The sequence below is a fragment of the Hoplias malabaricus genome, chromosome 6 (assembly GCF_029633855.1).
Source record: "Hoplias malabaricus isolate fHopMal1 chromosome 6, fHopMal1.hap1, whole genome shotgun sequence".
In the NCBI taxonomy this organism is placed as follows: domain Eukaryota; kingdom Metazoa; phylum Chordata; class Actinopteri; order Characiformes; family Erythrinidae; genus Hoplias; species Hoplias malabaricus.
Genome location: NC_089805.1, coordinates 20,701,441 through 20,726,746, shown reverse-complemented (window position 1 = coordinate 20,726,746; position 25,306 = coordinate 20,701,441). Strand labels below are relative to the sequence as shown.

The 25,306-nt window shown below is 39.2% G+C and overlaps 1 long non-coding RNA gene across 1 annotated transcript; it reads right to left on the bottom strand.

Annotated features, from left to right (window-relative positions):
- Positions 1 to 15,412: 15,412 nt before the first annotated feature.
- Positions 15,413 to 19,317, bottom strand: LOC136700319 (uncharacterized). Its single transcript, XR_010803719.1, has 3 exons — positions 19,048 to 19,317; positions 18,281 to 18,405; positions 15,413 to 17,061 (listed from the first exon to the last, which is right to left on the bottom strand). It is a non-coding gene; the product is annotated as an uncharacterized lncRNA (long non-coding RNA).
- Positions 19,318 to 25,306: the final 5,989 nt, after the last annotated feature.

The window sequence follows — 25,306 nt, the reverse complement described above, 5'->3', positions numbered from 1 at the left end:
CCAGCCACTGTAAATGTATGCTGTTTTTTAAACAGCAAAAGCACAATTCATTTTTATTTTATATTATTGACTTATTTTTTGTACAATCATAACATTGAGATTGCAACATATTAATATCATAGGGTATGTCCAGCGTCAATACATGTCAACACAAAGGTGTCCATATATCACCACATAATGTATACCATATAAAGGAAATATTGAGAAATGTACCTATATTTTCACATGTATAACCTTGACTCTTAATTAGTTAAAATAATCTGTTGAAAACAAATAGCAAAATGTCACTTAATTAAATTAAAAACAGTAAAACAACAACTATATAAAGGCTATAAAAATGCTTTCGAATATTCTACGCTTTAGCCAATTACTGCTCAAGTAGCGGGACAAAGCTAACCAATCACAGCGCAGGAGGCGGGGTTTTGTCGCAATGCGGGTGTGAATGTTGGTGATGCAATGGAAAGGCACAAAACAGCAATTCGAAACCAGGAAGAACATCATTCTCTGGGGCAATCTGAAAGTTTTCTGAATAAAGGTTACTTTTATATGATTGAGACATATGTAGTCCATCTGTTGCTTTGCACACAGGCACACTACCACAGAGTAGGTATGATGATTTGGGTGGTGGATCATTCTCTGTGCTGCAGTGACACTGACGTGGTGGTTGTGTGCTATTGTCTGTTGTGATGATTTGAGTGGATTAGACACAACAGTACTGCTGGGGCTTTTGAAACACTGTCTATTCAATGTTCATTTTATTAGACAAGTCTAGCTTGTTTGTCCACCTTGTAAGTGAAAGTTTGTTTTGGGTACTCATTCTTTAGTCATTAAAGCTAGGGTAGGTGATTTGTACAAACCAGTCAGTGTGGGTGGGGTTGGAAAGAAATTCTACTAGAATCACCCCATTCTTTCAGCCCTATTTACAAAGCCAATCCCACCATTTTACACGTGAATGTATACACAGGGATTAGTAATCACAAAGAGGCTGCAGAGAGAATAATCTTTGTCATTCCTATGAACATGGATGTCCTTAGACCTGACTTAGGGGGGCTGTAGTAGTAAAATGTATTTACATGAACTCTGTTTGAAAGATAATATATTTTCCTTCTTATATAAAAGGTACCATTTTTGAAAATGCTATGTTTTGAGGGACTGTGGCCTTGGTTTGACCTTCTTCTTTGAAACTTCATGTTTCACTGCAGTAGAATGAGTACTGTGGGCTTGCTGCATTAGAAAAAAAAAAACATGAAATTTGTTCAGATGAGTGATTTTGCCTGAAACATTAATGAATTATGACAGAAGAAGTGCTTTGCTAAGAAATGCTGTGAAGTGTAGATTATATGAGATATATAGGGGCTGAGGGACTAAAGTGAGCATTCTGACTGAGAAGAGACTCAAGCTTTGTCCAGAAAAAGGCAAACTATCTATGAATATCCGCCAATTTCTGAATTTACAAACTAGTAAGACGGGTATATAACATAACACATAAACAAGACAGCTGGCCAGAGTGACTCACAAATGTGCTTAGTTCTTTACTCAGAAAATCCTTAGCTACATTGTGTAGGCTAGAAATCCAAAATACATCTCAAGCTTAGATGCTGACAAATACAAAATCAGAATGGATATACAGATACACAGTACTCACATAATACAATTGTATATGTGCATTCTTAAGCCCAAGCTAAATGCTGATATATAAATACATGTGAAAGAGGTGGGCCTTCATGTGGGTTTTGAATAGAGCAAGCAGGTCTACTGTTCAGACACGCAGGAAAAGCTCCATCACTTACAGGTGCATCTCAGTAAATTGGAATATCATCATCATAAAATTAATTTATTTCAGTAATTCAATTCAAAATGTGCGGCAGGGTGGCGCAGGTAGTGTTGCAGTCACACAGCTCGAGGGACCTGGAGGTTGTGGGTTCAAGTCCTGCTCCAGGTGACTGTCTGTGAGGAGTGTTAGTGTGTTCTCCCCATTTCTGTTTGGGTTTCGTCCGGGTGCTCCTATTTCCTCCCACAGTCCAAAAATACACATTGGTAGGTGGATTGGCGACTCAATAGAAAAAAAGTGTCCATAGGTGTGAGTGAATGTGTGAGTGTGTGTGTTGCCCTGTGAAGGACTGGCGCCCCCTCAAGGGTGTATTCCTGCCTTGCGCCCAATGATTCCAGGTAGGCTCTGGACTCACCGCGACCCTGAACTGAATAAGTCGTTACAGACAATGAATGAAAGTTAAACTCATATAGAATATACATTTATTTCAAACAGAGTGATCTGTTGTTTTCAGATGAAACTACATTTTGCATTTCATTTAGAAATCAAGGTCCTAGAGTCTGGAGGAAGAGTGAAGCGGCACACAGGCCAAGCTGCTTGAGTCTAGTGTGAAGTTTCCACAATCAGTGATGGTTTGGAGAGCTGTGTCATCTGCTGGTGTTGGTCCACTGTGTTATATCAAGTCCTATGTCAGCGCAACTGTCTACCAGGACATTTTAGAGCACTTCATGCTTCCCTCTGCTCACAAGCTTAATGGAGATGCAGATTTCATTTTCCAGCAGGACTTGGCACCTGTCCACACTGCCAAAAGTACCAATACCTGGTTTAATAACCATAGTATCACTATGCTTGATTGGCCAGCAAACTCGTCTGACCTAAACCCCACAGAGAATCTATGGGGTATTGTCAAGAGGAAGATGAGAGACACCAGATCCAATGTTGCAGACAAGCTGAAAGCCACTATCAAAGCAACTTGGGCTTCCATAACACCTCAGCAGTGCCACAGGCTGATCCCCTACATGCCATGCCACATTGATGCAGTAATCTCGTCATGTCTGACAGACATTTTTTTCTTGGATGAAAGCTCACTTCCTGAAGTTTAATCCTAGCAAGACTGAGCTGCTTTTCATCCCTGGAATGGCCGGCGCTTACCAAGATCTTGCTATCTCATTTGAGAACTCCTCAATTGTTCCATGTGCAGAAACAAGGAGCCTTGGTGTGATTCTGGATGACCAGCTATTGTTCGCAACACATATTGCGAACCTGACTCGGTCATGCAGAATCCTACTGTACAACATCCAGTGGATCCGACGCTTTCTCCCTTAGGAGGATGCCCAGGTGCTTGTCCAATCTCTAGTCTTTTCAAGACTTGACTACTGCAACTCACTCCTGGCTGGTCTCCCTCTGCAGGATGTCAAGCCCCTTCAGCTGATCCAGAATGCAGCTGCACTGCTTGTCTTCAATCTTCCAAAGTTCACCCACGTCACTCCACTGCTGCTCTCTCTTCACTGGCTTCCTGCAGCTGCCTGCATCAGGTTTAAAATTCTCGTGCTTGCCTACAAAGCCAAGAACCCTCCCTACCTTATGGTAATGGTCAAGAGTCTGGCTGCACCTCGAGCTTCAAGTACAGCTCGACTTGACCTGCCATCTCTAGCATCAAGACTCTCCTCAGTCCTGGCGCCCAGATGGTGGAACAGACTTCCACTGGCTGTCTGAACAGCAGACTCTCAGAGGGATTTTGTACCCTAAACTACTTGTACTAGCATGGATATACATTCTGTCTGAACATTAAGCACTTTTGTGAGTTGCGCTGGATAAGAGCATCTGCTAAATGCTCTAAATGTAAAAGTTATTCATGCAAAAGGAGCCCCAACCAAGTATTCAGTGTATATAATGTACATACTGTTCAGTAGGCCAACATTTCTATATTAAAATCATTTTTATGATTGGTCTTATATAATATTCTAATTTTCAATTTTCACTTTTTGAATTGAATTACTGAAATAAATTAATTTTTTGATAATATTTATTGAGATAAAGGGTAAAAGGTGAATTGTGGGTAAAGCTGAACTGTGCTCCAAGCTTGTATTTCTTGGTATGAACCTGTTTTTGACACTTGCCATCAAGTTTGGAGGGACAGGTCCATTATTGGCTTTGTAGGCCATCATCAGGGCTTTTGAATTTGACACAGGATGCTGGTAGATAGTGAACAGACTTAAATTAGTTCTTGGTTTGTTCTTAAATTAGTTCTCACTGTGTCAGAAATGGCTCTCTATTCACTATTCCCTATATCGTGTACTATTATAAGGAACTGAATTCAGGAGGGTAGTGAACACTACCTTATGCAGATTTTTACCAAACAATGGTAAGGATTATATATAATCTGCTATCCGCTGTACATGAGTGGTACACTCCTTTTTTGCAGTGCATTGTGGGATTGTTTGAGTGCACTGAAAATATTCCACTATGTTTTCAGACACTAGTACAGAATGGCAGAAACCCAATACTATTCACTATATAGTGAATAGGGCATAGTTCAGACACAGCGCATGTCAAATTCATGATGTGCTCTTAAGCCTCAGATTTTTTTTTTCACAGCTATGTTCTTTTTATGATGAATCTCAACATCTTTTTAAAAGAACACTAGGCAAGATCTGGTAAATTTGCCCCTGGACTCCCCCTACAGTTTCCTGTCCTCATCCTAAGGTTATATAGTACAGTTTCTGCTGTGCTGAGCCTGGAATAGCAACAAAAGAGGCTCTGTTCTCCCTATTACAGGTCATTGAAGCTTCACAATGACAGTAATTTTAAGGTAAAAATACTAGTTTTCCTTTGAATTCAAAATGCATGTCCATTGTTTCTAATTAGCATAAATATATGTCCTTTTGACATTTAAATAAAAGGGCAAGCAACTGCAGTGCACACAAGGGAATCACAGATAAATTGCTAAAAAACAAACAAACAAACAAAAAAAAAACAGATACTGTTTTAACAGGATATAGTCCTAACTTTTCTTTAGCTTCCCAAAATAAAATAAACATTAAATATTTCAACTGAAAAGGTCCAGTGTTTTCAATTTTGTGCATTGAAGTAGACTGGTTGAAGGTAAAAGTGATTGAAGGTAAAAAAAAAATATTACAATAATGGGAGAAGGCAGGATGACCGCATCTGGAATTTACTGGGAATAGACACTGTAATGGCATGATATTTCAAAAGGAGAAATGTGAAAGTGTGTCAGACAATGGGTTGTAGCACCATAGACAAGAAAGTAGCAGTCCTGTGCTTCCACACCTGCCAATTCAATGGAGTAGGCAAAGATGGAGGATAAGGCAGCCAAAGCTGCAGAGATTTTGGAGTGATCCAAACCTCTGTTAGATCCAGGAAACTGAGAGACTGAGAAGATGCAAAAGTTAACATGAAGTTTACCTTCTTAACTGCATACTGACAATCCTGGATATCGATATGAGCACAAATCAATATCTTTAATTAATTGTACATTTTACCACAATTATGATTAATGAACGATTATTTTGTTTTTTGTATTTTTGACCCTCATAGTTCAGTGACAAGGCTTGTACTTGTACATATGCTCCAGTATTAAATATGGGATATTGTTTTCTAATATTTTCTTGTTTTTTGAGCACTGTTTATGTTTGGTGTGATTGTGCTTTGATCACTGAAAATCTTCGTTTACATTTGACTTCTTTTTATTCAGTGTCGTCTTAATTCTAGTCAAAACACAGCACGTCCAAAACACAGATGCTTTGTTTTTCTTTGGTACTAGCTGCTCAAGTCGTTTGGTCGGCCTCTGCATTTAGGTTGATTCCATGTAGCAGACAGAGGCAGAATCACATGACTACAGCTTTGGAGCATGGTTTTAAAGGGACAGTACATGAACACAGTGGGAACATAACAATAAATATTCTGCTTCTGTGTCTGTGTCTTTTAGTGCTGTGTCTTCCTGGTGTGAACAGAAAATGGAAAGCACATTTTTTTTAATGTTTGAATTATGCAAGTTGAATTATGGAGTTGATGTCTTCAAACCAACCACTAGCCAATTTATCTAGAATTGCTGGCTGTTAGCCCAGCCCCTACAATTCATGTTTCCACTACCCTGAAATCACACCCAAATCAACTAGTAAGCATGAAGCTCTAGGCTAACCAATACTAACAAGTATTTTAACAGAGCCTAGTTAAGAGAATATTTAAGACAAGCCTTCTTTAAAAGCAAAGGTTGAACCCAAGAAAAGCATACTAGCTGACTCTTGGCATTGGACATGGTGCCCAAATTGCCATGTGATTTGTGCAGCTGCTCCAAAATATTTTTACTGTATTTGCTATGCTTTTCTGCATAGATTGCATGACCAGTTGGACACCAAGAATGGCTGCACCTTAAGGGAATACAAATTATTGATTAACCGTGACCCTAAAATGCATAAGCGAAAAAGAAGATGAGAAATTATTGATTAGAAGATGGTATACCTTTTTGTTGTGGTAATAGTTCATTCATTCATTCATTAATTATCTGTAACCGCTTATCCAGTTCAGGGTCGCGGTTGTTCCAGAGCCTACCCGGAATCATTGGGCACAAGGCGAGAATACACCCTGGAGGGGGCGCCAGTCCTTCACAGGGCAACACACACACATACACCTACGGACACTTTTGAGTCGCAATCCACCTATCAATGTGTGTTTTTGGACCGTGGGAGGAAACCCACGCGGACACGGGGAGAACACACCAACTCTTCACAGACAGTCACCTGGAGCGGGAATCCATCATCCATCTGGAGCTGTGTGACTGCGACACTACCTGCTGCGCCACCGTGCCACACCTGCTGTAATAGTGAATATTGTAAATAATCTATAAAAAGAACATGTTAAATTTGTTGAAATAATGGTGCAAACGTACTGACTGTTTAATCATCTTAATATGACTAGTTGGGCTCTTTGAAGAAAAGAATTCATTTAAATTCATTCAGGTCATACATACACCTGTCCTTTATAAATTATATATCCAAAGCATTCTTGGAGAGTGTTGGTTAAAAGACTTTTAAAATTTGCTGTTAAGTAAAGCTTTAAAGCCTTTATTGGCCCTTTATACACCAGGGTGTAAGTATACCAAACTCTGAAAAACCTTTTATTTTATGTTCTTAAGTTGTGTCTTTATGTATTTCCCATAAATATAATCATAATATGTAATACATTATTCTAATTAACAGAGTAAAATATGACAAAATTGGTTGAGAAGCGTATAGTTAAGTTTGTCCAATTAAATTGACTTTTTTCATGGCCATATCCAGCAGTCACTTTAGCTTCTATTTGGTTTTACATTTTTATAAATTTATATTTTTTTGGGGCGGCACAGTGGTGCAGCAGGTAGTGTCGCTGTCACACAGCTCCAGTGTGTGACAAGGCTTGTGGGTTTGAGTCTCACTCTGGGTGACTCTGTGGAGTTTGGTGTGTTCTTCCTGTGTCCACATGGGTTTCCTCCGATGGTCCAAAACACACGATGGCTACTGTAAAATGTCCATATGTGTGAGTGTGTGGACTGGAGCCCCCTCCAGGGTGTGTTCTCGCCTTGTACCCAGTGATTTCGGGTAGGCTCCGGACCTACCACGACTCAACTGGATACTTATTTTTGTACCACATGTGAATTTAAAGGCCACAGAGATTCAAACCTCTTCAGTCTGAGTCACCATGTTAGGAGAACCCAAATAATTACTAAATTTCTGCCTATGGCAAAGGTTATTTGACAATTTAATTAATTAAAGTCCCATTCCAAACCTCTAAAAACCCATCTGTGTAAATCTAAATTACATATGTAGATGTTATTTCCAAGGAGAAATTCCCCTAATGCCTTTAAAGTGGCTTAGCTGCAACTCTACCCCTTTGCCTTCATTCAGCATGCACAGTTCTAGGAATATATAGAAAAAGTAGTCCTCAACTCTTACTCCACTTACCTATTGCTGCATACCTCTTGCAAGCTTTGCCCTACAATTGGATGGGATTATTTCCTTAGGTTTGTGATAGGATAAACACTGACTAGACATGCTTGCAAAAAAAATAAAAAATAAAATAAAAACAAACAAATAAATAAATAAATAAAAATATATATATATTTTTTAGAAACTGAATTTCTGACAGTTGATCAGCAACGTTGACATTCAGTTTCAAATGCTTTGTGATTTACGGAAAACTGAATTTAATTTCAGAAGACATTTTATATTCAAATAATAATATTCAAATATAGATCTGCATTCGCATGATTATATAGTAAACAAAATGTTTACATCTATTCTATACTATCATCTATACTATCTATTCAAGTAATTATCATGCTCCAATTTGTACCCTTATTAAAATGAAACAGTTCTGTTGACACTGGAGATTTTTAAAGAGGCAACAACAGAAGCCCAGCATCCAAAAAAGAAAAGCAATGACCACAGCAGTTCAGAAGGCATAATAACCCGGTCCATTAGCAAATTAATGTATCACTCCCTTTCTTAAGGGGAACTTGGTGTAGTGGTCCTGATAAAGAAGTATGTACATGTGTGTCTGTGAGCAAGAGTGAGAGAGTGGGTGAGATGATGTGTTGGGGCAGAGACATAATCAAATTTTTACAGAATTTGGCAGCTTTATAAGTTACAATCATATTACAGAAGGTGGTGAACGCAGAGAACTGAGTAGAGACCTAATTGGCTATGACTGAAATCATATATAGAATATTTCATCCTGGTCTCAACTGGCATTGTACATACTTGTTATAATTTCAAAGTGATTATTATCAGTATTTTGGTGAATTGGTTATATAATCTGGCAGGGGAGGGAATGTGCTTTAGTATGATCAGCAATAACCTTAATTTAAATTGAGAGAGTCAAAAAGAGAGAGAGAGTCTTCCAATCAACATTCATTGTCTGCAACCGCTTCTCCAAATCAGGTTTGTGGTGGGTCCGGAGCCCACCCGGAATCACTGGGCACAAGGCAGTAACACTCCCTGGAAGGGTCGCCAGTCCTTCATAGGATCACACACACACACACACACACACACCATTCACCTACCAACATGTGTTTTGGACCGTGGGAGGAAACCAACGTGGACACAGGGAGAACACACCAAACTCCTCAAAGACAGACAACCAGAGCAGGACTCGAACCCACAACCTCCAGGACCCTGGAGTTGTGTGACTGTGACAATACCTGCTGCAATACAGTGCCTCCCTCCAATTGTCATAGATTTATAATTACAAATATATGTATTATATTTAATATGATTACAATAGGCAAGGGAATACTTGGGGATCCCTCTGGAGGAGCTCATGAAAGCTGCAGGGCACAGAGATGTCTGGGCATCTTTGCTTGCCTTGTTGCCACCACAACCTTGAAGAAGTGGAAAAGATGATGACGAATATGATGAAGCACTGTTGTGTCACAGTGTGATTCATGCGTCTTCTTTGTGCCATTTGGAAGACAGGCAAACTTCACTACAGTAATCCCTCGCTACTTCGCGGTGCATCTTTCGCGGATTCGCTACTTCGCGAGTTTTTTCAAGGGGGCTTATGGCCGCTTTATCACCGCGGATATTGAGGGAAAATCTAGGAAAACCGTGAAAGATGAATAGCCAAAAATTTTTTTTATTATTTACATGGATTAGACTAGGCCTGTAGGTGACAAAATATATAATTTACAAGTATTTCTTATGTACAGTACATGCATTGTTCATGTCCACATCCGAGTGAAATTTACTGACGCTAAATCACAGCTTAGAAATGACTCTATTAAAGAAACTGGTAGAATATCACATGTAGTTCCAACTGAAAAACATTATAGAATGACTGTTTAATGCAAAGAGGGGGTTATTAACAGTACAGGGAGGGTTTTAAAAGTCCAAATACTCGTTAAATACATAAAAAATATATTTTCTCTACTTCGCGGAAATTCGTTTTTCGCGGGTGGTCTTGGAACGCACCCCAAGCGAAAAACAATGGATCACTTAGCTTTAGTATTAGACTGGCATCTCTGGGTTTAGCTGATTAGTTAATATCTGTCTGTTTCTGTTAGCTAGTGTTTCTCACCGTATAAGATGACCATCTCTGCAGTTACTTCCCCCTCTTTGCCTCCTGTAACCCATGACAATGGTCAATGTCTCCTACACACAAGTCCATCTCATTTCATATACAAATTATGTGAGAACTAAATTTTCCAGATAATACGTTTTTTAATTACAAACTTTAATATCACAGTTGAATTGTGATAATATATACTGCTTGTTGAGGGTTATTTAACAAACCATCAGGTGTATATTTGACTGACTGAGATATCATCAGTTACATCTGAGGTTCTTGCAGAGCAGCTTTAAGAAATAAAAAAAAAAGCAGGTTGCTGCCATCTTCAGTACACAGCGTGGTACTACACCTGTCGCAATTAATTGTAGGTGAAAGTGTCTGATTCACTAAAGTGATGAATATCATTGGAAGCAAAAAAAATAATAATAATAATAAAAAAATACTATAGTTATATGTGTACACCATATTTATCAAGTGAACAGTGTCTGTCTATAGGAGGATGTGCATCAGGGTAAGAAGAGAGGTGGCAATTTGTCAGGTCTAGCTTCAGCAACATTACGTGCCCAAAGATTACGGTCAGCTGACTACCTCAATATACTGAACAACAAGGATATTCCATCAATGGACTTTTTTCTTCCTTGATGTCACAGGCATATTCTAAGATGACAATGCCAAGATTCATCAAGCTCAGACTGTGAAAGAGTGGGTAAGGGAGTATGAGACATTATTTTTCACACATGGATTGGCCACCAAGTCCTAAGACCTGAACCCCATTGAGAATATTTGGGATGGGCAGGAGAAGACTTTGCAAAATGTTCGAAATCTCCCATTATCAATACAAGATATTGGGGAAAAATGAATGCACCTCTGGACAGAAATAAAAGTTGTAACATTGTGGAAACGGTGCCACAGTGAACAGTGCAGTAAACAAAGGCAGTCCAATCTAATATTAGAATATGTGACATTTAGTTTTTAAAGGACCCTGGCAAGTGCCATTTGAATAAGCACGTGTCCTATTTCTATTTTCTATTATCCAGACAGATTTGCTACTGCCCTTAATTTATATGATTTATGATTTTAAACAGGCCAATAAAAATGAAGACAAAATGACTTGGTAAAATGTGTTTCCTTTAACTTAAAAAAAAATTCTTAAATAACAGTCTTTGTCCTAAAATGTATTACATAGTTTAATATTAAATAAAATGTTGTAAATGTTGCCAAGTTCAGGATGTGATTATTGTGAATGTTGGTGGAGAGAGGGGCTAAGTTAAAATTTGAAATTATATATATATATATATATATATATACACACAAAAGGCAAATTCATGAGGAATGATGCACCAGAAATACCATTTGGAGTAAAGCAGGAAAATCATGTCTTGATTTTCAACCTGAGACATGGTAATTTCTTCCATCAAAAATTAAAACAAATACTGGGGGACACTGAAGGAACACACACTCAAACAGGCTTCTTTTTCAGGACTACTGCACAAATGTGGAAAATAAAATGGAGGATCATTACTTCGCTAATGGTTTGATCTGTAACATCTTTCAGTTTGTGGTGACCATTGCTGTTGCACAAAAAATTCAGCTCAAAAATGGACAGAGACATGTACTGTTCTTGAGTTCTTTGAGGTGTCATCGCACTTTAAACAATCTAGCAAATATTCACTTTGTTAATTAAGAATCATGGGATTACAGGTACTTATAATAGGTTATTTATAATCAAGGGTATTCTTATAGAGTCTGCCCCCTTTGTTTCAATCGCTGGCTTTCAGACTGTTCGGGCCGATCGGAACCGCACCGAGAGCGGTAAGCGTAAAGGGGGAGGGCTGGCTGTGTTGGTTAACAACCGCTGGTGCTCTCCTGGTCACATTACCATCAAGGAGCGTATCTGTTGTCCGGACATTGAGCTGTTGGCTGTTGGACTCAGGCCATATTATTGCCGAGGGAATTTTCCCATGTTGTTGTGGTCGCTGTGTACATCCCCCCCTGCCAACCCGACGTCGGCGTGTGACGTCATTCACTCCACCATAGCGCGTCTCCAAACTCAACACCCGACTGCCTTCATTGCCATATCAGGTGACTTTAACCATGTCACTATGGCCAGGACATTACCAAACTTCACTCAGTATGTGGACTGTCCTACCAGAGAGGAGAGAACATTGGACCTGATGTATGCTAATGTTAAGGAGGCATACAGCTGCTCCCCCCTCCCCCCTCTGGGTGGATCTGACCATAACTTGGTCAACCTTAGTTCAAAGTATGTGTCTCAGGTGAAGAGTCAGCCCGTGACCATGAGGACAGTGAGGAGACTTCTGAAGTACTGCAGGACTGCTTTGAGACCACAGACTGGACAGCACTCTATGAGCCTCATGGAGAGGACATTGACGGGCTCACAGAGTGCATCACAGATTACATAAACTTCTGTGTAGAATCCACTATCCCAACCAGGACTGTTAAATGTTACCCAAACAACAAGCCGTGGGTAACAAAAGACATTAAAGCACTCCTCAATAAGAAGAAGAGGGCTTTCAGAGCTGGAGACCGGGAGGAGGTGAGAACGATTCAGAGGGAACTGAAGAGAACCATCAGGGAGGCTAAGGAAAGATACAGGAGGAACCTGGAGTGGAAACTCCAGCAGAACAACATGAGGGAGGTCTGGAGTGGTATGAGGACCATCTCTGGCTTAAGGTCCAGCAACAACAGGGGAGTAGTGGGCAGTGTGGACAGGGCCAACGAGTTAAATTTGTTTTTTAACAGATTTGACACTGTGAGCCCTGACTCCTCTGCTGTCGGGCCTCAACAGCCCACTCCACTCCCCCTCCTCCCCTCCTGTGATAGTCCACGTCACACCTCCTGTGATAGTCCACGTCACACCTCCTCTCCTCCCCCACCAGGGACCTCTACAGTGAATCTCACAGCTGACCAGGTGAGAAGACAGCTACAGAGACTCCACACGAACAAGGCTGCAGGCCCTGATGGTGTTCCCCCCAGGGTGCTTAAAGCCTGTGCCACCCAACTTTGTGGAGTCCTGCAACATGTCTTCAACATGAGCCTGAGCCTCCAGAGGGTCCCGGTGATGTGGAAGACGTCCTGCATTGTTCCTGTGCCAAAGACTCCGCGGCCCAGTGACATCAAGGACTACAGGCCGGTGGCACTGACGTCCCACATCATGAAGACCACGGAGAGACTTGTCCTGGATCACCTCCGGCCCATGGTCCAGCCACTTCTAGACCCCCTCCAGTTCGCCTACCAGCCTCGTCTGGGGGTTGAGGATGCCATCATCTACCTGCTGAACCGAGCGTATGCTCACCTGGATAAGCCAGGCGGCACTGTGAGGGTCATGTTTTTTGACTTCTCCAGTGCGTTTAACACCATTCAGCCTGCTCTTCTGGGTGACAAGATGAACGCGATGCAGGTAGACTCCCCCCTCGTGTCCTGGATTGTTGACTACCTGACTGGCAGACCACAGTATGTACGTCTGCAGCACTGTGTGTGAGACAGAGTGGTCAGCAATACTGGAGCCCCGCAGGGAACTGTCCTCTCTCCCTTCCTCTTCACCCTCTACACTACTGATTTCAACTACTGCACAGAGACTTGCCACCTCCAGAAGTTTTCTGATGACTCTGCACTTGTTGGATGTATCAGCAGGGGTGATGAGGATGAGTACAGGGAGACGGTGAACGACTTTGTTGCGTGGTGTGAGCTGAACCATCTGCAGCTCAACGTGACAAAGACAAAGGAGCTGGTGGTGGACCTGAGGAGGGACAAAACGCCGGTGACCCCTGTGTCCATCAGGGGGGTCAATGTGGACATTGTGGAGGACTATAAATATCTTGGCGTACACATTGACAATAAACTGGACTGGGCTAAGAACACTGACGCCCTTTACAAGAAGGGCCAAAGTCGTCTCTATTTTCTGAGGCGTCTGAGGTCCTTCAACATCTGCAGAACTATGCTGAGGATTTTTTATGAGTCAGTTGTGGCCAGTGCCATCCTTTATGCTGTTGCATGTTGGGGCAGCGGGTTGAGGGTGGCAGATGCCAACAGACTTAATAAATTGATCCGTAGAGCCAGTGAGGTTGTGGGTGTAGAGCTGGACTCGCTGACGGCAGTGTCTGAGAGGAGGGTGCTGTCTAAACTGCAGGCTATCATGGATAATGGCTCCCACCCTCTTTATCACATGGTAATGAGACACAGGAGCACGTTCAGTGCAAGACTCATTCAGACAAAATGCACTACAGAGCGCCACAGGAGGTCATTCCTACCAGTGGCTACCAGACTTTATAACTCCACACTTAAAGCACGACACCTTTCACATGTACAGTAATTACAATAGAACAAATTTTTTAATTATGAGTGTAACAACTCAAATGTGCAATACTCATACTGCTGTATACAGTATATCCGTATTTATTATTATAGATGTGTACATATTGTAAAAAATTCCTTTTGTGTTAAATTTTTATTAGAGTGTTTATTCTTTTACAACTGGCTGCTACTGTAATAATTGCAATTTCCCCCTGGGATCAATAAAGTATTTCTGATTCTTTGCTTCACTCTCTATTTTCCATTTTATATTTTGGAATATTATTGTATTTGATTGCATTCAGCCACAAGTGCATAAGTGAAGTCAAGTACTGATGTTAGATAACTATGTTTGCACACAAGCACCATTTCAACTCATCCCATAGGTATAAGAATTTAGTTTCACCTCTTCAAAGCCCAGTGAATGGGCTCTGTACCACTCTATCCTTCAGTGTCATTGAAAATGGTTTTATATAGAGACTGCACAAACCGCTTGTGGATACATTTGTATACCTAAAATCCCTCATTAGAAGAGGGATCTATACTCAGTGTGTAATGGAACTGAATATGACAAATTGTCATATATAATAATATAATATATTATTATATATGATATTATATATTATAATATATATTATAATATATAATATAAAGTATTTATAATAAAGCAGAGCTAGGATTTATACTCTGTTTTTGTTTATCTAAAATCCTGATTTTAAGTATTATTAGGTTTAAGTACTTTGCTGCCACCATCTGTTTGAGATGATAAACAACATGCTGCAGTGAACGTGGTAATAATATATCACTGAGCGATGTTAGAAATATTTAAAGAATTGCATTCGAAAAATGTAGTGTATTCATTTGTAACAAATATTAAGGTTTACGAAAAGAATTACAATGGAGAACAACATTTATCCCACTATATATTCCTTAATTTTTGGCACTGCTTCAGCTGGATCCTACCTGGTGCAAGGCAGAAACACACTGTAGACAGAGTGCCAGTCCATCACAGGGCATGATACACACACACACACACACACACACACACACACACACACTGGTGGACAATTTTTAGAATAGCCAATCAACTTTGCCAGAAGAAGCTTGTTTGCCCAAAGACGCTACCTGGCCTACTGGCATGGTTTAAGATGTGTAATGAAGAAAGATTTCAAATATTTGTATGCAATACCCATTCTGATTCAGTTGTAAATATACAAACACAATTAATACATCCATTTATTATACATTCAAGTCACTTTTATCAGTTAAAAAATACATTTTAATATTTTCAAAAGTGCAGTGAACAATAAAATAAAGTCCTATACGTTTTGTTGCTCAGTTTGTTTGCAGTGTTCAACATATACTAGAATTTATTGATAATACCTTTGATTTAGGGGTGTAATGCTGTTATAAAAGCACATTTCCACTGAGGCAAGACATTTACAGACTTACAGACCACTTCTGGACACAAAATGAAGGCAGCATTACTGCTATAATCTCATGGACCATGATTTATTTTAATGAATTAGGTGTCAATTAGGAAATGGTTTAGACATACATATCTCACAGCACAGTCCAAAACCAAAAATGGATACGTTGTACTCATAAGCAGAGTTAGAAAAGTATAATTAGCTTTTTTCCTCCCTGAATTTACAGCTAAACAGGTTCTAACCACTCAAAACTGCACACTAGAGGATTAAGTAGTGTGTCAAATAAGTACCCATTTGTTAGCAGTACATCTATTATTATGTATGGCCTATATTTTGTAGTAGTACCTTGTTATCTGTTCAGTCCAGGATTGTTTAACATACTTATTCATTCATTCATTCATTCATTCATTATCTGTAACCACTTATCCAGTTCAGTGGGTGCAGAGCCTACCTGGAATCATTGGGCACAAGGCAGGAATACTCCCTGGAGGGGGCACCAGTCCTTCACAGGACAACACACACACATTCACTCACACCTATGGACACTTTTGAGTCACCAATCCACCTACCAACGTGTGTTTTGGATGCAGACGCAGGAAGAACACACCACAGTCACCCTTTATATGCTTTGAGAAAAAGCTATAGCCACAATTTAAAATTAAATCAATAAAATCAAATGATCTAGGCACTGTAAGGCAAAATGCTCCCTAAGGACTACTTCTTGCTGACCTTCCACAATTTTATTATGATTAACACTAGACTGTCAATTAAATGACTGCCAATATTCTTTGCAAACCCAGCATCCTTTTACAAGTGCTATGATGTAATCTAAATTCCTCTACATGGCACCACTTCAGATTAAACTGCTCTGAAATATTTATCTTACATTTCAAAACAGTGTATATTCCATTTGAGAAACATAAACATACTGCCTGCTGCTCATCTCGACCTTTTTTAAAAATACATTTCATTAAAACTATATATATTTAAAATAAAATTACTAATTACTCCATATCCATATCCTTACCACAATGATGCATTAAAATTCGATTTTATCATTACTGATTATTATTACCTGGAGGTTGTGGGTTCAAGTCCTGCATTGGGCGACTGTCAGTGAAAGTATAATAATCTTTATTTGTACATAAATAAATGTAGCTGAAAATGTTTTACAGAAATTATTTTTAAAAAATGATATAATAAGAAAGGGTAATCAGTGTAACCACAATTAAAGTCATATTATTTAAAACAAAAAAGCCTTATATTTAATTGGGTTGTATATAGCACTTATAGGCAAATAATTTTTGCTCAACTTATATTATTCCTCACTCCTATAAGACTACACTGCCCTGGCTCCTTTCACAGATCCTTTTCAGACCGTTCTTGCAAGAAGATGCAAACCATGTTGTGTGGTAAGAATCCCCTGGGGTCAGTCGGGCACACAAGTCTTTAGTAATACCATTGGAAGGAGACCACTCCCAGAACCTAAAAAGACAGAATTGTTTTTATTTGATGACTAATTGATTGACTGATTGATAGATTGATTGATATGGCAAATTTCTCTCCAGCCTCTCAGCATACACCAATCAGCCATAACATTAACACCCCCGCTTTGTTTCCACACTAATTTTCCAAGGAATCAGCTCCTCTTACCAGAGATGCACTTTGTAGTTCTAAAATTAGGCACACTTGTCCACCTGTTGTTTTGCACACTTTCTTAGCCGCTTTTTGTTAGTCACTGATTAGGGATCACCAGAGAGCAGGTACTTCTTGGGTGGTGGGTCATTCAGTAAAACAGTAACACTAAAGATGAGTAGCAGTGTGTGCAGCGCTGATAAGGTTGCATCACACCCAGCAGTGCAGCTGAAGTTTTATAATATTGTGCCCACTCACTGTCCACTCTAGTAGACACCTGGCTTGTTGGCCATCAGAAACAGTAGCTAATCTGTTGCTGCATAGTTAGTGTTAGTCACCTGTCCTTCTCCAGTTGTCATGGGACACTGTTGGCTGAATACGGTTGGTTGATGGATTCCACGTGTCTGAGGCACGTCTAGCAGCACAACACACACTAACACCACATTGTGTCACTGCAGCTCTGAGAATGATCTACCACACACAAAAAAAAGATACCTACTCTGTGGGGGTCCGAACCACTGTAGAACAGGGTGAATATTCTGTTGTCTGATACTGTGCCTTAGTAACGACAAATTCCATGTAGGTGCAAACATATTTCGACCATAAAGCATGATTCTGATCTTGAATTTAAAATAAAAATGGGAATAAAGTAAGCAGACAACTACAGTCAACTGGATTAGGAACACCTACTTTTATCTATACTCACTGTGTATTTTATCAGTTCCATTGACCATAGAGGAGCACTTTGTAGATCTACAACCACAGACCAATTGTTTCACTGCATACTTTATCCCCATTTCATCCTGCTCTTCAAAAATCAGGACCACCACAGAGCAGAGTATAATTTGAGTGGTGTAACATTATGAGCACTGTAGTGACACTGATGTGGTGATGGTGTGCTAGTGTGTGTTGTGCTGGTAAGAGTGGATCAGATACAGCAGGGAATTACAGTCTGTAATTGTAGAACTACTCACTGTGAACAGTGAGTGTAGATACAATGTTTGTGCTCCTAATCCAGTGATAATTCAGGGGATATTGTATATTGTAGTTGGTGAGATCTTACACTTACTGTGTTCCATTATTTACAGGAGTGCCATCAACCCACATCCAGGCCCTTTCTGTGTTCATGTTGGACAGACCAAACCAATATGAGTCACCTTGACTGAAATCTTCAGCTTTTCTGCACAGGAACTTCTGAGAGAACATTAACATTGGAGAAGTTTTGATGCTTCATATCAATGTCTTTGTTTACAATGATAACAATTAATAAACTATAAAAGTAGTTTATCTTGTCAGTTGCTAATAGTGTGTGTATGATCATGGAATGCCTGTTATTTTCTGTTCATACAAAGCTACAAAATGGAACCCCCTTGTTTAGATGACATAAAGCAACTCGTTTACCAGAAAGCAACAAGATAGCATTTAGGTTTTTGAACATTTCTAAAACCAAGCACCTCAACATTTTATCAACAAAGCAATCTATACTTGATAAAGGGCATCGCTGGGAACTAGACATTTATTACTGACTTACATTTCTACAAGGGTCCGATTGATAAAACGGTGCTGTACATAATTCACAGCATCGTTTATTTTGAGTAACAACTCACTCTGGTGTTCTGGCTTTAATAAGCCGGAGATTGTGTCCATTTTTGTATAAAGTTAAACAAAAAGCTGTGCAGATGTAATTTACTCGTCAGAAAGTCAGTAACTGAGATGTGTTCGTGTATTCGTATCGTTTTAAGGACAGACTAGATGACTAGTAGGAAAGTAGGAAACAAAAGGCTGAGTCACAGAAACATTCTCCAAACATAAAGCAAATACTATGATAAACATTACCTCAACAACGTGCAACACATTTCTGCTCGAGGCTCCAGTAAAACAGTGAGTTGCACCGCGGTGTATGGTGAACCTAGTCGCGAATGTGTCTCAATTCAGCTCTCAATTTTCTGACCCCTTGAACATTTTTAGGTCCCGAAAAGAGAATAGTTCCAAATTTAGTTAACGAACTGGAATGTGAAATATGGCAGAACTAACAACAGACGGTGTAGTGGCACCACCTTAAGTTCTCTCTGTGAAATATGGCTGAATAAACCGTTCCTGCTCGCGCATGCGTGTTTCAACATTAGGTGTCAGTCAGTCAGTAAGCGCAAAGTGCCTCTTCTAGGCCAGCTGGGCAGCCACAATGAATCTAGTTATTTATTATTTTCAGGTCAGGATTTTTCAGTTCAATTGTCATTTTTATTATCTTCCAAGGTGAAAAACTGATTTGCATTCATCATTCTTTCATCCATAATATAACACCTACATTGACATTGCATTGAGTTGTCTCTGTTATTCTACAGGATAATTACACTGCGGATAAAATTTTTTTAAAGCCTATTACAGAGTACGTCTCTGATTTGGCATAAGGTTTAATAGAGGTGTAGGATTCAACAGGAATTTTGGTGACGGCAGGTTAGAAAAGAGTGGGGTGGGTCCTATGTGAAGCTCTAATGGATTGGCATAGGTTATTTAACACCTTATCTTGTGTATAATTATAATAATAATAAAATAGTTCTTCTTGTCTGAAAATGTGAGTGATCAGTAAGTAATGTTTCCAAACTGCAGCAAAGCTGAGGCTGAATCCCAAATGATTCCCTACAGCCTCTGTAGGGCTTAGTGTACAAAATAATTGTTTCTGCACTGATGTGTTGTATGTTTAGAATAATTTTAGTAAGCTATAAGTTCAGGTTTCCCTGTCATATTATTGTCTAATTATTCTGTGTGTATTATTTTTAGTTTTATTATCAGTGCTTAAACTCCTCTAGTGAATGACACAGATGAACATAGCATACGCATACAGGGGTTGGACAATGAAACTGAAACACCTGGTTTTAGACCACAATACTTTATTAGTATGGTGTAGGGCCTTGGGAATGACATATACAAGTCCTCCACAGTGGTCAGAGGGATTTTAAGCCATTCTTCTTGCAGGATAGTGGCCAGGTCACTACATGATGCTGGTGGAGGAAAACGTTTCCTGACTCGCTCCTCCAAAACACCCCAAAGTGGCTCAATAATATTTAGATCTGGTGACTGTGCAGGCCATGGGAGATGTTCAACTTCACTTTCATGTTCATCAAACCAATCTTTCACCAGTCTTGCTGTGTGTATTTGTGCATTGTCATCCTGATACACGGCACCGCCTTCAGGATACAAAGTTTGAACCATTGAATGCGCATGGTCCTGCAGAATGGTTCGGTAGTCCTTGGCAGTGACTCGCCCATCTAGCACAAGTATTGGGCCAAGGGAATACCATGATATGGCAACCCAAACCATCACTGATCCACCCCCATGCTTCACTCTGGGCATGCAACAGTCTGGGTGGTACGCTTCTTTGGGGCTTCTCCACTCCGTAACTCTCCCGGATGTGGAGAAAACAGTAAGGGTGGACGCATCAGAGGACAATACATGTTTCACATTGTCCACAGCCCAAGATTTGCACTCCTTGCACCATTGAAACCGACCTTTGGCATTGGCATGAGTGACCAAAGGTTGTGACAGAATAATGTTGTGTGCATTGCAATATTTTGAGCAAAACTGTGCTCTTACCCTGCTAATTGAACCTTCACATTCTGCTCTTACTGGTGCAATGTGCAATTAATGAAGATTGGCCACCAGGCTGGTCCAATTTAGCCATGAAACCTCCCACACAAAAATGACAGGTGTTTCAGTTTCAGTTTCATTGTCCACCTCCTGTATTTCTTTAATGTGTTGAAAAAATATGTTGAAAGAAACCTTTACCAGTGGGATAATTGTGGATTGCACAAAATCTTGTTCCTCATATCACAAAAAAAAAACCCTGTTAATATCTTTTGCCAATTCGCTGTCACTCAACCCTCTGAATTCAATTCCTTTCCCTCTTTCAGTATCATACCCTGCCATCAGCTTCAGACCCTTCCAAATAGATGCTATGTTATTTTTTAAACTTCATTCTGTTTTTATTTTATACTTCCTTTTTACAACTCATTTTCTCTCTACACAAATCTTTTTGTATGTCCCTATTACCCTGTCTGAATGCTAAATTACTTGAATTTATAACACATTTGGCCCAGATTTGGTTCGCAACACATCTCACTGTGTGTTGATGATATGAGATACTGATGTGAAATCAGCACACCAGTGCCAATATCTCACGTTATAGCATGAACTTCATGTGTGTTATTGTGATTATACCACAATTAGTTTATTATTAGGTTTTAAGACTGTGAAAAATTATTATTATTTTTTTATCAACCTTCTGCAAGGTAGAATAGTTCCCTTCTGTCACACATTCTTTTTGCTCTTTTCAACAAACTCTGGATCTTTAATTTGTGCTATGTTGGACCTGTCCAGGATTTCTGAACTTTTTTCAAGTGAGCTAGTCCATGTTCACACCAGATCTGTTGGAAAACAAGGCTGCATTATTCAGAGCTGCCCTATGTCCAAATCAGGACAGAAGCAGAGATAAATGCATCAAGTCAATAAAATGTCATGGTTTAACCATTATTTAGAGCGGATTCAGATCATGATGATCTCATACTCTAAACAATGCCAAGTTCTCTCTGTTTAAGTTAAAAATTTTGGAGCATTGCTCCAGAGCCGCGCTGCTGAGCTGGTGAACAAGAGAAGCGGAGAAAACCGATGCATCTACTGAACTAACTGTGGTATAATCTAATTTAATCTATTTACAATTCTGATTAGCTGAACAAAGTGGAGGTCTTTTTTATGAGTCATTTTCTTTTTAACTTTTGAAGGAAAGAACAGTTCCTGCTCTTTCTATATGCCAGTTATATATGCCTCTGCAAAGTTTTGGTTAATAAATACATACATGTAGATGGTGGGGCTTCCACTAACCTGCTCTTCCTCATTTCTGACAGTAGCCAAATGGCCTCCAACTGAGAGGCAGAGATACTGACTGAACAACCAGTCCTTTCGCTCTGGGACAAACAGATAGCACTTCTGCATAAAGGGCTCCCAGCCATCTGGACATGGCTTACACTCACGCACTGCAAAGATATTATAAACTGGAGGTCAATGCATATACCTTAAGCTGTATGCAAAAACAAATTTTCACCTTTATAATAATGGAGAAGTATTGCTGAAATCAGTTTAATTGTTTTAATTTAAGCAAAATTCCAACAATTAAATCTAAACAAAGATGTTCAGGGTGGTTTGATCTGAAATGTTTCATTCTACAGAAAATGTACCAATATGCAAATAACTGGGTAACAATCTCAGTTCTTTTCCTCACATCTTGTATTTATTTGTGTCCTGGTCACATGATTTATCTGTTCTTGCTTTAAGATCTTGATTTATCTTTTTATTAATGTTTATTTATCATGTGTTAGTTTCCTGGTTAGCCCATTCTTCATGTTTGTTAAATAAATGGTGCATTTTAGAGACTAATGCCGCCTCTCACATCTCTGGCTTCCCGCTTCCATTTCCAATTAGCAACCAAGCCATGCACATAGCAAAACTAAAAAAGATTCAGTACAAACACTGCTTAAAAAGCACTTCACTATAGCTGTATAATGACTGCCATTTTATTTATGATTCATTCAATATCTGAGAAGATGCATATAATTTTACTGGTCAATTTTTTTCCCCTGCTAAACCATTTCACATCAGACTGCTCTGAATGACTTAGCTTACATAACACATTTTTAAGTTTAAATGACCTTAACCCCCAAATATAAACTTTCAGACAATAAGTTATATTGTTATATTTTACAAAAAGCCCAAGGATGATTTTTTTTAAAAACAGTGGTGTATCCAGTACATTACTTATTACTTACAGTTGGACGTATTGTTTGTGGAGCAGTACTGGCCGAGTGCTGGGTACTTCTGGAAGAGGTTGGTGTACGTGCGGTTTAGAGCATCACAATGCCCTGTTAAGTGTCTGAAACGTCCCTCCTGCTCAACTATCTGTCTCTTAAGTGTGGCAGTGATCTGGACTGCTGCATAAAACAGGGCAAGGGATTTTTGTTTGTTTGTTTGTTTTTTTGAAACTGAGGAAATTTCTATGACATTCTCAAAATGAAGTTTGCACAAGTGAGTCTACAGCAAAATTACTCTCTAAGAAATACTTCATAGTCCTCCTTGAAGGTCATTTCTTACCTTTTCTCTTTCAACATATCTCCTACAGGCGAATAGCATTGCAGCTAAAAGTTTGTCCTACCATGGACTCCAGCTATACAAAGTATTACATCTTGCTACAATTCACCTGCATTGAAGACTTTGTAAATATACAAACATTCTGCAGTTTTCTCTTTTTTTAATCTTGGTTAATGATGTACTTACAATAGATTGCATGTAGTAAGCAGATTACAGCTAGCAAAAAGCAGAGCAAAGCAAGGGAATATGTAGCAATCCTGTAGCAGTTCTCAATCTGTTTATCTAGAACAGAAAAAAATGAATAAAAACAAATTATACGCACACTGTCCATCACTGTATATCATATCAATTTTATGACAGATGTAAAAGTCAGTACAGACTTCTGAACACCAGGCTGTAATACAAATACTTTCATAAGGAATAATTAATTACCTGCCCTGCTTTGTATATATTCTTCTTCAGATTTGGCTTGATTATTTGCTGTCTGAGCCCCGTTATCAGTTTGTCTAAAAACACCCATAACTGTGAGACAGTGTCAGTGACTGCTCTGGATGTTCAGTTTGTGAGCTGAAATTAAAAGACGTTACAGGCCTTATCAGTTTATACTACATGCAAACTAAAGAGTGACATACTACATACAGCGAAGTCATCTAGACACTTTGAATAAGCAAAAGATCATACTGACACAAACTTATCAGTATTGCGTGTGGCCTAATATAGCATCTGGCATAGAAAATATAAAATAAATAAAAAAGTTTAATACATGGCTTTATGTTTACACATTTATGTGGCAGCATGGGTGTTGCACAAAGCTGTAGTAAAAGTTAACTAACTTTTTTAATGTATAGAAAGTGAAATGAGCTTAAGAAACTAAAACCGCTCAGCCGATACACTATACTGTACACTGAGCACTTTTTTTTTGTTTATGTAGTTTGCATTATTATGCAGTGCAGTTAAACTTGCCAGCTGCTGGCAAGCAAATGTAAACACACATCACCAAAATGTCAAAATAATTTTTATTTTGTTGTTCTATTTATTTAAATGTCTTTCATTTTATTGCAATGTTTTATTTGTTTTTTATATCGTAATTGGTTTTAATTCTTATTTTAATTGCTTTAAAATTATATATTATATTTTAACATTTTTTCCCTTCTACTGTTATTTTTCTGTACTGCTATGCAAGCAGTTTGAATTGCCTTTGAATCTTATTTCTTATACACCACATAATAAATTACATTTTTAATAACATAACTTGGGTTGGTTAACTGTGGACTCTAAGCAGGCATATGCATGCAGATAAATTTAGCCTTAAAAATTTGATAAAATGTATTCAGTTGCAGTAAAAGTCTATTTTGTGAGTTTAAACATGGGATCCCATATTGACCAGTGGTGTTTTGTTTGTTTGTTTTTTCATGTATGTTAGGCGCGAGGGAAGGGGACTGACTGAGGTGGACGCACTCGCTACAGCACAACAAACTTTATTCACAAGAGATAGACAAAACGAGCAACTGGAATCACAACGAGACCGGAACTGGAATCAAGGGAAAACGAGAATGACACACAACGCCAGGACCGGACTGGGAACATGACAAAACACAGGTGAAAGGGAAAATGTTCGACACCAGAACGTGAGACAAGGGGGCTTAAATAGACCAACAAACGAGGAACACCTGAAGACAATAACGAGACTGAGGCAGGACTAAGGTGGGGCCAGGGTGGAACCAGGGCGGAGCTAGGAATAACAACAAACAGACATAACCACATGGCGGGGGAAAACAAACAAGATTAGGCCAGGATATGACAATGTGCTACATGCATACATCATTTTGTTGGGTCTGACTGCTGGTTTACAACTGTGTGTATGATATTGGGAGTCATGTTTGAGTCTTTATTCAAAGTAGATGTTCACTGTTCAACCCTGAAAGTCACCACAGGATTTGAATGCTTCTTGGGTCACATG